Raw genomic sequence first — 14,188 nt, 5'->3', positions numbered from 1 at the left:
AAGCTTGAAATAGTCTGCAGAAAGATGAAAAATTGCAGTATAACTTTCAAAAAAGTATTTTTTCATATACTGTACCCTTTTTTCGCTGACAAGTTAATTCTTTCTGACAGACTTGGCAAGTGAGCAAGTGTCTCCAAGGCAGACACTGAAGCTGCTTCATGAATTCACGTTAGTTTCTCTGATATTGTTGCTCTGCTCAACTGGTATTTTTAGCTGTATTCACACCTTGCTTTAACATTTCTGTGACTGAGGATTATTTTTTTATGTTTTTCATTATGTTACTGTTTCTCATTGTCATTGTTGTCACTTGAAGAAATGCTTGCAGGACCTAGGCTTCCTGGAAGGGACCTCTCTGTCTTTGGAAATACTTAGGCAAGAACCTTATTCCAAAACTCTGACCACTCACGTTGCAATTTTATGATTTTTTTAAAAAAGTTGGAATCTTTTCTTTAGAGATATGTAAAATATTCAAATTCCTAATAGAAAAACAATGATGTATTTCATTATATATTTACTTGGTTGATATTTATTTGGACTGTTTTGTCACACAGTTTTGTTCACCAGGATATGGTTTTTGACTGAAAGTTTTAAATGGAAAGAGGTAAGGTCCTTCACTGACCTCTGCCTGTGTTCACTTCTGCCTTGTGCCTTTTACCGTTAGAGAGGTCTGGGAGGGTGCTCAGCAAAAAGCTAAAAACACAGCAAAGATTTGTGCAAGATGGAAGTGCAGAAATTTTTTTTCCAGTGCCAGCAGCACAACACTATGTTTCTGGTAGTCAGAAAGCATCACAAGCATGCAAGTGCCCAGCTTCCTACTGTCTCCATTCTCTACCATCCTCTGAAAAGTCCTGTAGCTGATTAATGGGTATAGTAATAGCGCAGCAGAGCATCACTGTCCTTTTCCTGAGATAGCAGGGGATAGAAATATTCTCCTGCTGTACATTAGACATGAAAAACAGGACAAAAATGTAAGAAAAAAGGGTAGGAAACAGAAAGGCTCATTGATTGAGAACCTGTGTTCAGATTCTTTTTAGGTGTTCAGCATTCCGATCCTTGTCAAAGCCAAATAATTAAAAAATTGCTGTCTCAGCAATGCATCGAGTTGGAAGGTTAAGCACTTCTTTATTTCTCTGAGATGTGCCCAGAAATGACAGATGCCTGAAGATGATTGTTGAATAGTTCATCCTCCACTGAGGAAGCTCAGACAGACCTAGTAAAGGCTTCTCTGTTCTTGTGATAAGATATGAGTCCTTACCTGGGGCTCTGTCTGGCACGGACCAGTGCTGCCCCACCACCCATGGCCTAGCCCAGTGTAGGTGATGCAGCCTGCCCTCTTTGCTCATTGCAGTGAACCCCACTCACGATGATGCTGTGAACACCCTCCAGCTTTTATCTGGAGCTGTTCTTACAGAGCAAGAGCTGGGGAAGAAAAGAAAATTAACCTGCTTCAAAGATGATAGCGAAAACAACTTGAGAGATCTGCATTGGGCAGCCTCGATGGAGCTTTAGGAAGAAAAAAGTCTACTCAAGAGGATGTGGAAATGGGCCCTTCTTGCAAAGAGTAGGTTGAATCACATATGTCAGCTGCAGCAGCAACAGAGAAAAATAAGAGAAAATTAATTTAATATTGTAGGTTTCAATGTTCCTTCCAAAATAAGTACGGTCTAATGATAGAGAATGTCTTTTCAAGTGGCAGATGGCCACATTAAAGCTACAGCTGTGCCATTGTTTTTGAATTTCTATAATGCACACAAGAAGAGGGGACAGCTGCCTATAGCATGGATGATAGACCCTCCTCGGAAGGCTTATTTTTAACCTGGATCTCGTCCCTGACTTGGTTCACAATGTGATGTCCTGGACAGCTCTCCCAGCTCGGCAAAGGGAGCAGTGTAGAGGTGGTTGGGACAGGGGCTGTAGAGAGTTTTTGAGGAGACAGAGGGAAGAGCTGGGGCTGCTTTCCCTGACCATGACACTCTAGAGTCAGGAGACCTGGTTCAGCAGGAGTCAGGAGCTGCCATCTTGTGCCAAGGCAATTTGGGGTGCTCAGCAGCATCTCCCAGTCCCTGCTGGGTTTTTGTTAGCATGATTAACTTTTAACTTAAAAAGCACAGATGCCTGTTAGCCTGCTTTGACAGTCTGATAGTCCCATCACTGAAGAGATCAGAAGACTTTAAGCTGGAGATGCAGTTGTCTTGGGCTCCAAGCAGCTGTAATTACTGTTTTAGAAGTAATATTCTCTTCTAATGGTTACAGTTGTTGCCATATCTGGAATATTTACACAGATATTAGAATTGGGCTGTGTAAATTTAACTAGCTCATAAGAAAAAGAATCTTAGCTTGTGCTTCTTGTATGTGTTCTACTTTGAGTTTTCTTTAGTAAAAAAATATATGCAAAAATAAAGCTAGGGTAATAAGGAAAGGCAGAGGCTTTATCTTTTTTAGAAAGGTGTATGTCAGTACAGAGTCATGTGTGCGTGTGTGTATATATAAAAATCTGAGTATTAGGGTTAGGGGAAAATACATACATGAGGCATAGTAGAAAGCAGAAATCAGAGGCAGTGGGGAGTATAGGGAGGCAGCAACATAACACGAAGAAAAGAGATGAGGGAGCTGGGGGTGAAGTGAGCAGGGAGGAAGGGCAGGTGCTGAAGGAGGTTGCTGAAACACCATTTGGGAAAACCTTCTTTCTTTTACAGAGGCAAGATAAGATGTTCACCAGCTCTTCTCAGTTCCTGCTGTGTTTCTGCTAGCATGTTTAACCTCTCCATGGGAAAGAAAAGCAGTTACTGAAAACAGTATGTGCAACTACAGGAGTAAAACTGAGTTGGGAAGGGAAAAAAGATCTTTGGAGGATAAGGAAAAGATAAAGATGGCTGAGAATGTTTGGAGAATTGAAAGGAAGAAAGAAAAAAGGCAAGACTGCAAGAGAAGTCCTCTGTAGTCACGCAAAAGTCAAGTGGGATGAACAGCACAAAGCAGGACAGACAGACTTCATATATGAGAAGTTATACAAAGTTATTGGAATGGTAACTAGAAAGACAACTGGAGACTATGATAATTCAAATAATTGTTTCTAAACATGATAAAAACACATTTTCCAGCACATGCAGTTGCTGTTTGTACTTGAGTATGTTTGTATCTAGTAGGGTTACTTTTAGTGCTTTATTTTTTATAGCCTCTCTAAGTTTTTCTTCCCTTTGAATACACCAAATGTGGGTAAGCATTTATTTTGATGTTATTCAGAGCCTTTTGTTATTTTCCATGCAAAAGAATTCAACATGTTCTGGGTTGTTTAAAGATACCTTTCAGTGATTTTGAACTTGCAAGTGTTTGAAGTCATTAGAATAGCACTGCAGAATATAAAAAATGATGGATCAAGAATCTTATGTCTGAGAAATGAGAACAACAAACCTTCTGATGTATTTCCTACCTCTGCAATGCAGCGCTTGCCACAAACACTTCTACCTGATGACACTTCTGGTTTTACCCTTAGAATATGTAGTTAGTAGTCTGTGCAGCATCTTGAAATTTTCTAGCTCCAAGTAATCCACCAAAGTTTTACAGCTCTTAATTTAATCTCACTACTGTTTTCTTATCTATCGTGGTCTAGTAACAAGTTTAGCCCAGACATGAGAACTCATAAATTAACAAACATATATAATTGAAGTGTGTTAAATGCAGTGTTTAGAAGAGAAATGGTATTAACCTAATCCCTTTCCTAAGTCGGTGTATCAGAATCCTCTCTTGCATTTCTCTTAAATACAGTATTTCATGGGATACGATTACAACAATTTTTTCCAGCAGCAATTATCTTGAGTTTCTTGTTTGCTAAGGAATAGACTTTGAAAATTAAGCAAGTTATTGGTATTACCCATTTTCAACATGCTTGTAAGCAAACTGATTTAATTAGAATGAACAGTGTAAAAAAGAAGTTTTTCTTTTTGTCAGATGTATGAGTTTATTAGTGTATAAAATCTCAAAAAACACCACACCCAACCAAACAGCATTTACAAAGACTACTGACTGTGTACCTCGTTCTGTCAGTATCTAAATGTCGTGTTCAGATAGCGCATAAAAATGTTGTGACAATTTCTGCTTTTCCCAGGAGATATATAATAACAAAAAATGCTACCCCTGAAACTTTGCACCTGCAAACAGTAGATTTCCCCTGTAAGTTGAAACAGAAATTTCTTTTCTGGTAGGTAACCATTCATGCTAGAGAGAACCTCTGTCAAACAACTTAGTGCTTCTCTCAGAGAGTTGTGTTGTTCTTTTGTACCATTAGTTTAAGTTTTTTCTAACAGAATGTTAGTTGGTTTTGAAAAATAAAGCTTCCAGTAACGATGGCTGAAAAAGGTAAATAAGTATAAAATAATACATTTTTTCTCCTGTTATATAGGATGGTTAACCTTTTTTTTTTTTAACCATTAAATTATTACTGAGGTCATGTATACGTTGTTTGTATATCTTTAGCTTGGATATGGGGAATTGAAAGAAAAATTACTCACTTCTAGTATATATAGTTTCATCCAAGGTTTTTGCATTTTTATTTCTATTGCACATGCATTCACTCTTGTTTCCTAGGTAACAACGTGTTTTACAGACTCAAATTTTTAGTGTAGTAGAAGTAAGAAAAACTATTTTAGATAAGTATGGAACTATCAAAATCTTACTAAATCTTAAGCTTTTAAAATCTAGATTTCTTATTTCAATAAAAGGTCTGTGCGCATGTCTTTACATACACGTATGTAGGTTCTGGAGTATATAAGCGTATATATTTGCTTAACTTTAAATTGTAGCATGTAATTTATGTTATGTTAAACCTACTAACACTAAGTTTAAAAATCTGTCTTTATTCTCTATGGGTAATATGTATATATGCTTATTTTATATAACTGAGTCACCAAAAATAATAAGAATTACTGTAAAAGGAAACATATATATACATTTATATAAATAGATGTTTATATTCAGGTTGAGAATTCAGGCTTCACAGTAAGGGAGCATTCTGTTGTTTTCTGCATATATGAATATAAGATTTTTTTTTTTGCCTGCCTGTGAGATGCATCTAAAGAACTTTCTTCACAGAGTTTGGGAACTGTGCTGGGCTATTCATTGAACTATAATGTTGAAAGACTTACAGGTTTAGTTGGAGGAAGGGCAATCCTAACTTTTAAAAGAGTTATGAAAAAACAAACTGCTGGCCAATACTTTAGGTAGCCATGATCTTTTCTTACACAAAATATGTCAAAAATTATAGATCTTCATCATGCAAGCAGTATTTATTTTTTTAAGCTGACAAAATCATTCACATTAAATAATTGCTATTACCATGACTTCTCCTGCCACTAGAGGATTAATGTAAGCAGTTCCAACCAAGCTCTTTCATTTATCAACAGCTTTTTTATAGTGAGGACAAAGCATTATGTCTGCACCCTAACGGAAATCTGTGTTGGTCCAAAGTTTAAAAAAATATTTTTATTTTGCATCTGAACATTCAAAATGATATTCAGGTATGAGAGAGGATGTTACAGAATTTTGACCTTATAATAAATTTAGTTCTTTTATTAAAAGGTATCATCTTAAGGTTTAGTTCTCCTCTGTGGACTCCATACATCACCAGTGGTCACTAAACTGTGAGATACAGAAAATAATGCTGTATGATCATACTTCCAGTGTAAAACTAGTTTTAGAAAGTTATAGGTGATCAGCTGAGGGATCTTTGTTCCTGCCTTGAATATTTTTGGAAGATCCACAGGTAAATTCCCTATGCAATGTAACTGATCTCTCTTTGTCTTTTGTGCTTCGAAGGCCTTGAAAGTTAAAAAGAGATTTTAAAGTGATTGTGCACCATGTATTCCTCTCTCACTACAGACTGTCAGTCCAGCACTCAGTGGAGGTTCCAATTTTGACTGTCAGCAAAGTGCCTGAGAGCCTCTCTGGGAATTGCAGAGAGGATAAGAAAGTATTTGAAAATGTTATTTTATATGCTAACTTTTGTAACATACTCCGCTATAATTTTTCCCCTCATGTAGTCTGGTATCTAAAATTAATTTCTGAGTTTTATTGGTGTCAAATTTCTAAGTATTTAATATTGTATATTTGTTTATATTTGTAACCTGTTAGCTAAAATGAATGTGGCACTGTTCACGTAAAGAGAAGAAAAGATATATTCTGTCTGAATATTTATTAGTGCCTTTCAGTCTTGAGGATTGCAGAAAAAAATAGCTGGAATGAACCTCCGGAGATTGTACAGCTGGTCTCCTAGCCCAAGGCACTCTCTTTGTTATTCCTCACAGACACTGTAAAAGAACTATAGAATAACTGAGGTAGGAAGGAAGTTCTGGAGGTTGTCTGTTCCAGCCTGCTGTTCAAGGCAGGGCCACCTTTGAAGTTGGGTCAGGTTGCTCAGGGCCCCTATTCACCTGAATTTTGAATAACTCGAAGGATGGTAAGTCCTCTCTGAGAAACATGCTCCGAAGTTCTACTACTTTTACCATGATTTTTTTGTCCTTTCTATCTAATTGGAATAAGTGGAGTTTCGCTTTCTGCAGCTTGTGTCTGTTGCCTTTTGTCCTTCCACAGTGAACCTCTGAGAAGAGCCTGACTTGCTCTTCTCCGTAATCTTGAAAACAGCTTAGATTTCCCTTAATCTTTTTTTCTAAAGATTAGAAACTAAACAGACTTGAACCCCTCAGCCTCTTTCCATACGCTGCCTGCTCCACCCCTTGATCATTGTTGTGGCCCTCCACTGGGCTGGCTCTGTGTAGTATGTCTCTATCCTTTTCTCTGCTGGAGTGCTCCAGATGGGACTAAATGCTGCAGATGTGGTCTCACAAGTGCTGAATTGTGGAGAAGGATTACATCGCTTTATCTGCTGTCTGTGTTGTTTCTGATTCAGCCCAGTATGAAGTTGGTCTTCATTTCTAAAGGGATGCGCTGCAGGCTGATGTACAACGTGTTGTCAGACAGGACCCCTTAGTCCTTTTCAGTAGAGCTGCTTTCCTTTCCAGCTGGTGCCTGGGTTGTAGATTTTGGCATTTGTTTTATTTGAATTTCTTGGAATTTCTGTCAGACCATCCCACACTTCACTGCCCACATTGCCGGATGTTTTATCTTATGTTCCACCTGAGTCTTCCAGACATCTCTGTAGAAAATGGAAAATAGATTTTTTTTCTTTTTCATGGTCTTTGACATTTCTGTACTGTTTATTCTGTTTCCACCTCAGTCTTCTCTTTTGTTTCTTATTCAGATTAAATTTTACAGATCTTTAATCCATGCACACGTTTTTGGAACTCTAACATCTTAACTTGTGTCTGCTATAATGCTGTTAGAGATATCTTTATGTTTGCATAGTTTACCATAGTAGATGTTATGGAGCTGGGTTCAGCTAATGATTGTGGTCACCAGATGCTTTTCAGGCTAATACCTACCTAATCACTTGTTCTTCATCCTCAGTTTATATAGTTGCATATTCCTGCTTATTGGAATATCTTGGATTTCTCCCTATTGAAAGTCATCTTGTTTCTTTCAGATGATTACTTGAGTCTGTTTATTTTCTATTCTCATCTGCTCTTCCAGAGTGCTTGCAGTCGGTCTAAGATTGGTGATGTCTTGGGATTTATTCATGACCTAGATAGATAAAAGTGGAAATTGCACATAAAGGATTCCATATACATAATGTATAGAAAGTAAAATATTGAACAGCAGTGGATCCAAAAAGTTCCAAATTATTTGCTTTTCTATTTGGATTCAGTATAGCTTTCCGGTCAGTTTGCATTCACCCTGAGATGGGCAAACTTTATTTGAGAGTGATATATGTTACATACATGAGAGAATAATTAGTTAGCACATATGATATCTATTGTGTTCTCGTTGTCTCCATGGTTTGCTGTCTTGCTGCTAATTGAACATGATTTAATTGTGAGAAATCCAGGTTGGCTGTTTTTTTTTTTTTTCCCTGGTGTTATTTCTTGGTTTATTGTTTAACTGTTCTGTTTAATTTTTTAATGCCGTTATTTCCTTGAGTGAGAGTTTAATACTAACCATGTAAAGATCTTCCTATCCCTCCCTCCCTCTGCTTTAAGATTGAAGTTTGCTTTTTCTAGTCTTGTATCTCCATGAGTTCTCAAAGATGGCAACTAGTGGCTTTGAGACTGTAGAATTGTCACAAGCCAAGCCATAGTGTCTCCAGTTGCAGTACTGAGGAAAGTCTGCCTCATGCATATGTAGTGGAACTGCCAGCAGTTGCTGAGATTTTGTCCAGTAGTCACATGTCTTAGATAAAAATGCCGTTGACTCATTAAATAATCACAAATGACTGGTCCTTAATTTTAGATCCAGTTTGAAACTACTGGAAGAGTCTGACTCATATTAGCCATAATTGAGACTGGAAAAAAGAAATTCATTCTCTTTGTGCTTAATGGATGTTGATGTGCCCGTTAAAAATAAATACACATGAGTTTGGAAGAAGGTCTGCATGTGGCTTGAATATTGCATTTCTTCGCTTGTGGTCAGGTCATTAGCATAATTTAAACATTGTTCTGCATAATTTTTTAAGCAAATATACCCAGGCATTAGCATAGCCCCATTTCTACACTACCCCCTGCAACTCTGTGCTGCCAATTTAATATTGTTTCAAGTTATGTGACTTTATCTGCTGAAACATTCACTATCTACTAACTTGGTGCGAGTGTAAAAAAAAAACCCTTGAAAATGTTTTTGTTTGCTGAATAATTATATAACTTCTGGAGTTGGTGGTATTGTGGTATTTGGCCCTTTGAGCTCAGACTGCCCTTTCAGGGGCAAAAGCGTGTGGATAAATGAGAAATGGAAAGAGGCTTGGTAGGATGAGGCAGTGGTGAAGCCATATGTATTATTTTATGGTTTCAAGGTGCTGTTACCCATTGGGACTCTGAATCACTGTGATCATAGAATAATTTGGGTTGAAAGGGACCATCTAGTCCACCCCCTGCCCTGGCATGGGCAGGAACAGCTTCAGCTAGAACAGGTTGCGCAGAGCCCTGTCCAGCCTGACTTTGAATGTTTCCAGAGATGGGACATCTACCACCTCTCTGAGCAATCTGTGCCAATGTTTTACCACCTTCGTTGTAAAAAACTTCTTCCTTATATCTAATCTAAATCGACCCTCTTTTAATTTAAAACTATTACCCCTTGTCCTTTTGCAGGAGGCTCTGCTAAGGAATATATCTGCATCTTTCATATAGGTTCTCTTTAAATACTGAAAGACAGCAATAAGGTCTTCCCAGAGATGGTTGACTCAAAGTCAGCATTGCTCTGCCCACTGTGAAAAGATATTCCTAATATCTCAGTCCTGAGATGATATGTCACAGAAATATGGAATGTTTTCTCACCTTGTATTTTGTGAATGGGTGTGTATTATGCTTTCCTTGTGATTTTCTCCTCCCACTGTTTAGAAAAAAGGATTATTTGGAATGGTAACCCACTTGATAGGTTAGCTTCTCATTGCAGAAAGACGGAAAGATTCTGAACTTGATAAGCTGAACAATATTGCCAGTATAGGATTTCAAAATATTGTAGATACAAGTGGGAAAACTAAGGGGGAGGCTAAATTCAAGGAGTTAGTAGGGAAGGGCTTGACTTGTTTAGCATTTTGTCTTTTGACTCGAAGAATGTCTTTAAATTATATTTTCAAGATTGTCTCTTAAATTTTGTCTGCTTTAAACTTGTGCTTGAACTAGAAGTTGAAATTCTCATTTACTTTAGTCCAGAAGCTAGTTTTAAAGCAGCTTATGAAATATTAATAGGCACACAATGCCTTCAACAATGCAGTTTTCAGAAACATTGCTGCCAAGTTAATATTCAGTATCACATTTTCCCTTTCACTTCTTGGAAGTGGCATCAGAAGGGAAGATTGACTGCATTGGCAGATAGGACCCATCTCATTAAATTGAATTTAAATCCTTGCTTGATAAGCTTAAATGCGATTAATAATTTTTTATCTTTCCCTCAAGAGGTTATTGAATACACTAGATAAAATAAAAGACATAAATGTTCATAAATCATTAATGTGTCCCCATCAGTATAGTACTTGATTTTAGGCCAACTAGTGTACACACTATTAAGGAGTATAGACTAGTCTTCCTAAACCAGACAAGTAGACTTTGTCCAAAATCAGCAACAGAAATCCTTCCATTGCTATGTTCTTTTTACAGAAAAAATGGGCACTGTGACAGTCATCAATTCTGTAACAAAGATACATTGTATTAAAGGACTGACATATTTTAAAGCCAGATGTGCAAGTTGTTTTTCCTCCTCCAGCTCTTGCTTTGGTTTTGCTGTTACCTACCAGGTCTCAGATTTTGGACTCTTTGTTTATGACATCAAAAATGTAACCTGCAAAAGAAAGGGTCATCCCCCACCTGCCCTTTCTTGCCTGCTATTTCCTTTCTGTTGTTGTAAAGTAACCGCTAAAACTTGAAATCAGAATCGACAAAAAAACCTCTTTCTAAGACATGGAATCACTGAATGTTTTGGGGTGAAAGAGACCTTAAAGATCATCTAGATCCAACTGCTCCACCATGGATAGGGATATCACCCACCAGATCAGGTCTCTCAGAGCCTCATCCAGCCTAGCCTTGAACATTTCCAGGGATGGGGCATCAACTTAAGGTGGTGAAAGTTTTTCCCACTGGCCTCAGTAGATGCCAGTGTTCAGAGAATTTGTTTTTAAAGGTAACAGTAACCAAATTAACAAAGTGACCAAGAGAGAGTCTGGTCCAAGTATTTTGCATTTTATATCTGAAATCAAACCATCATCAACTTAGAAGGAAGCATGACTGTGGGAATATAAACCAGTAGGGTCAATGTGCTGGGCAGCAGCCTTACTCTTTTCGAATAGGCTTCTCTACATGAGAATAGAGGCAGGAGGGAAAGAACGTGTGAGAGAGAGACTGTTTCCAGACATGGGCAGTAAGGAGCTTGATTTTATTCTTTGCAGAGTCCTTCTGATCTCAGAATAGCTCTATACCCTGTGGGGAATCAGTTACTGGGATATGTGTTGGGGGGTGAAGATGATGGATCTTTTAGAAGGAAATCATTTGGGACAAAAAACCAGAACATTCTTAGGAACAACTAAGCAGTATTTTAAATTAACTTTTGTTTGCTTTTTATTTTCTTTTTTCTTGAAATATGCAAAATGCTTATTTTTCAACTTCTTTGTTTGAGTACAGTAGTTTAAAACTCTAGAGATCTTAAGTTCTTTTCAGAGTTTTATGATTCTTATTCAGTTAGTCTTCTTATGTGGCAATTAGACTGAAATGAATTTTTATTCTTTGAAAAAAAAGAAGTGGTCCAATGTATTCAATAACTTTTAAAATCGTAATGAGTTATTTTGTCTTGTAAATTAACGGGGGTTTTTTTAGTTAACTAAATAATTTAAAAAGTATACAGTTGTATATATTTGGTTTTTTTGTATAGTGACTCTAGTGTATTATCAAATGCAATAGGAGTATCAGAAAACAATAGCTATCCCTTGAGTAAACAGCGCTGGAATTTTTTCTTTAGTTTTCTCTTTAAAATACACATCAGAGTAGACTCAGACCACGTGAAAAAATCTGATGAACAGAATTTTACGTCTGTGTTCTGTAACAGTTAATCATCCCTTCGCACAAGGCTGTATATTACCACCGGCTTCATAAACAGAAAACATCTTGTGGTTTGGACACTGTATTAGAATCTCTGCAAAAATAGCGTGTGGGCTTACTTTTTGTGTTTTGGCACTAAAAATAATTCTAGGACTAGTACATATAAAGAAAATTACCTTTAGCTTCTAAATTATTTCAGCATTTTTAATTTCAAAACTGAATTCTTCATGACAATTCAGACACGTGGTTCATTAATGCAATTCTAGTGACTCTTACTGATGATGCAGTTTGTAAAGTTATTTCAAGGTGAAATTAGAGTAAATGTGACTTAACTTTGCAGTTCTGCAAATTTGTAACAAAGTGACTAGCAAATTAAGTGACTTCATCCATCTGTGAAATATTTCAAGGTCACATTTTTATTGGCTACAAGATTTCTAACTAAAAAGACAGAGGATGACAGTACTTACAGTTTGATCATGTTTGCTTACTGAGCGTGAAATGAAATTTAACAGTGCAGCATGCCTACATTTGTAAATTTATTGTGGTTGTTTAGACTTCTTGGAAAATGAAATGCCAAGCTATCAGTTTCAGCTTCCAGAATGTGATCTTTAGGTCCAACAAAAAAGTTGACTTTGTAAAATTTTCTTCTTTAAATGAGTGTGACATTAATTTTTTAAAAAAATATATTTCTTAAGTAAAACAAAACTTGTGGCACAACTGCATCTGAAGTTAGGATATGACAATACCAGTGCAGCTGGGAGCGTCTAATACAGCAACTGCTCCTTATCATAGTGCTTACTACCACCAGACATCATGTTCAGCTCAGGGGGACAGTGTGTGAGGTTAAGCTCTTAAAAGATTTCTAGATTGAGATCCTATATTGTAGCTGTATGAAAAGGATGTCATCTCCACCTGAATAGGTAGGGCATGAGTAATTTACAGCCAAACAACTTCAAAAGTAGAGATTAGGATGGTCGGTTGTTAATACTTGCAACACCTTTTTTTAAGGGGTTAAATTCAGACATAAGGTGGTGGGGTGTTTTTTTTGTGTTTTTTTTGTTGGTTTGGTTTTTTGTTTTTGTTTTGTTTGTTTGGTTTGGTTTTGGTTTGGTTTTTGGGTGTGTGTTTTTTGTTTGTTTTGGTTTGGTTTTTTGTTTGTTTTTGTTTTTAAGGAGAAAGAAAAATTGCAAATTCCAGAATAATTTATTAAAGAATTTTAATTGTCATGTGATACTCTGCACAATGTGGTATAAAATCAGGGAGAATGCAGGGGTGTGTCTACAGAGTTGGTTTAGTGCTTCTGAGCAAAATACTAATGGTTGACTAATCAAAATACCAATAATTACCAAGTTAGTTTGTAAAACACACATCTGTCTGATTTTGCAGCTTTTAGAACTAGGTATATGCTGAGCACGTAAAAGACTGAAGAAGTTTCTCACCTGAGATATCTGCAATAGTTACAAAACCCTTTAAGATAGTGAAGTTGGCTGCGTTGTTTTTGCACACTGACTGATAATAATTTATCTGGTATGGTGTAAAATTCCCTTAATGTTTTCTTTTATCATTTCGTTAGTATTGATGAAAACTGAGTCCTCTGAATATCTTGGTCTCTTGAATCTTGAAGTGACTAATTATGAACTCTGCCACTTCACACATGCATTAGGGGATAAGGAACTTGCTCTTTGAGCAGTATATTCATTTTCTGTGGCTTTTATAATCAATGAAGAGGAATGCTATGTGTTTCTTGCTATTCACATTTTTCCTGAGGTGTCCAAATACATCGTAGGGTGCAAAAACTCCAAGAGTTGCAGTAGCAGATTCCTGCATCATAACCTATAGACCAAGAAAGAAACAATGCCTAAGGGTGCGGATCTGACTGAAGAGAACAGGGCAGAGAGTGTGAGGATGAAAATGTGTGTTAAAAAGTGTGTTAACGTGGACACGTTAGGGTTGACTTCCTGAGAACAGCTTGACAAGCATTTGTATTTACCGATGAAGAGGGCCACAGGGGAGGAATGAAGTAAATCCTGAAGTACAAAGCATCATCAAAGAGAAGTTTGAAAAATAGGACTATTTTGTCTCTGCTAAGTGCCACAGAATGTAAGTTCCAAGTAATCTTTCATTTGGGAACCACCAGCTATCAAAGAGAAGAAACCTCAATTATCCTGTTGCTTCTGAAATGTATGCTGAGGTCAAGGATCTCATAGCCTTTACAAACAAAACCAGAATTATTTGTTCTACCCTGTATTATTACCTTGTAAAGGGCGCAACACTGAACAAATGATTACTTTATATTTAGTCCTACAATTTTATGTGGCAAAAATGTTACTGTAAGAATGAATTTACAGCGGAAAATGTCAAACCTTATATCAGAAATGAATGAGTTTCAGAAGCCCAAGATGTAATGCTTTTTTTTCCCCTTTGGTTTGCCTCTTAACATTCAAATGCAGGAATGCTGCTCTCAAGGAGGAGGACTAGCAGACAGTTTTGAAGTCTGTATATTTACTTTGTCTGTATTTTCTTTGTTAACCTCTTAAATCTGCATAAAGCAGATTTTCTCT

The 14,188-nt window shown here is 36.9% G+C and overlaps 1 protein-coding gene and 1 long non-coding RNA gene across 2 annotated transcripts in view; one reads left to right on the top strand and one right to left on the bottom strand.

The window, feature by feature from the left end:
* GRIP1 (glutamate receptor interacting protein 1) overlaps window positions 1-14,188 on the top strand; it is a 336,129-nt gene that overhangs the window by 81,111 nt on the left and 240,830 nt on the right. The gene's annotated exons all lie outside the window — the stretch shown is intronic.
* LOC113965795 lies at window positions 6,942-9,278 on the bottom strand. The gene is made up of 3 exons (XR_003533636.1): window positions 9,172-9,278; window positions 7,434-7,632; window positions 6,942-7,147 (listed from the first exon to the last, which is right to left on the bottom strand). It is a non-coding gene; the product is annotated as an uncharacterized LOC113965795 (long non-coding RNA).

The sequence above is a fragment of the Neopelma chrysocephalum genome, unplaced genomic scaffold, assembly GCF_003984885.1.
Source record: "Neopelma chrysocephalum unplaced genomic scaffold, ASM398488v2 Primary Assembly neopelma1_59, whole genome shotgun sequence".
Lineage (NCBI taxonomy): Eukaryota > Metazoa > Chordata > Aves > Passeriformes > Pipridae > Neopelma > Neopelma chrysocephalum.
The sequence above is the reverse complement of the archived record's forward strand: the minus strand, read 5'-3'. Positions and strand labels throughout refer to the sequence as shown.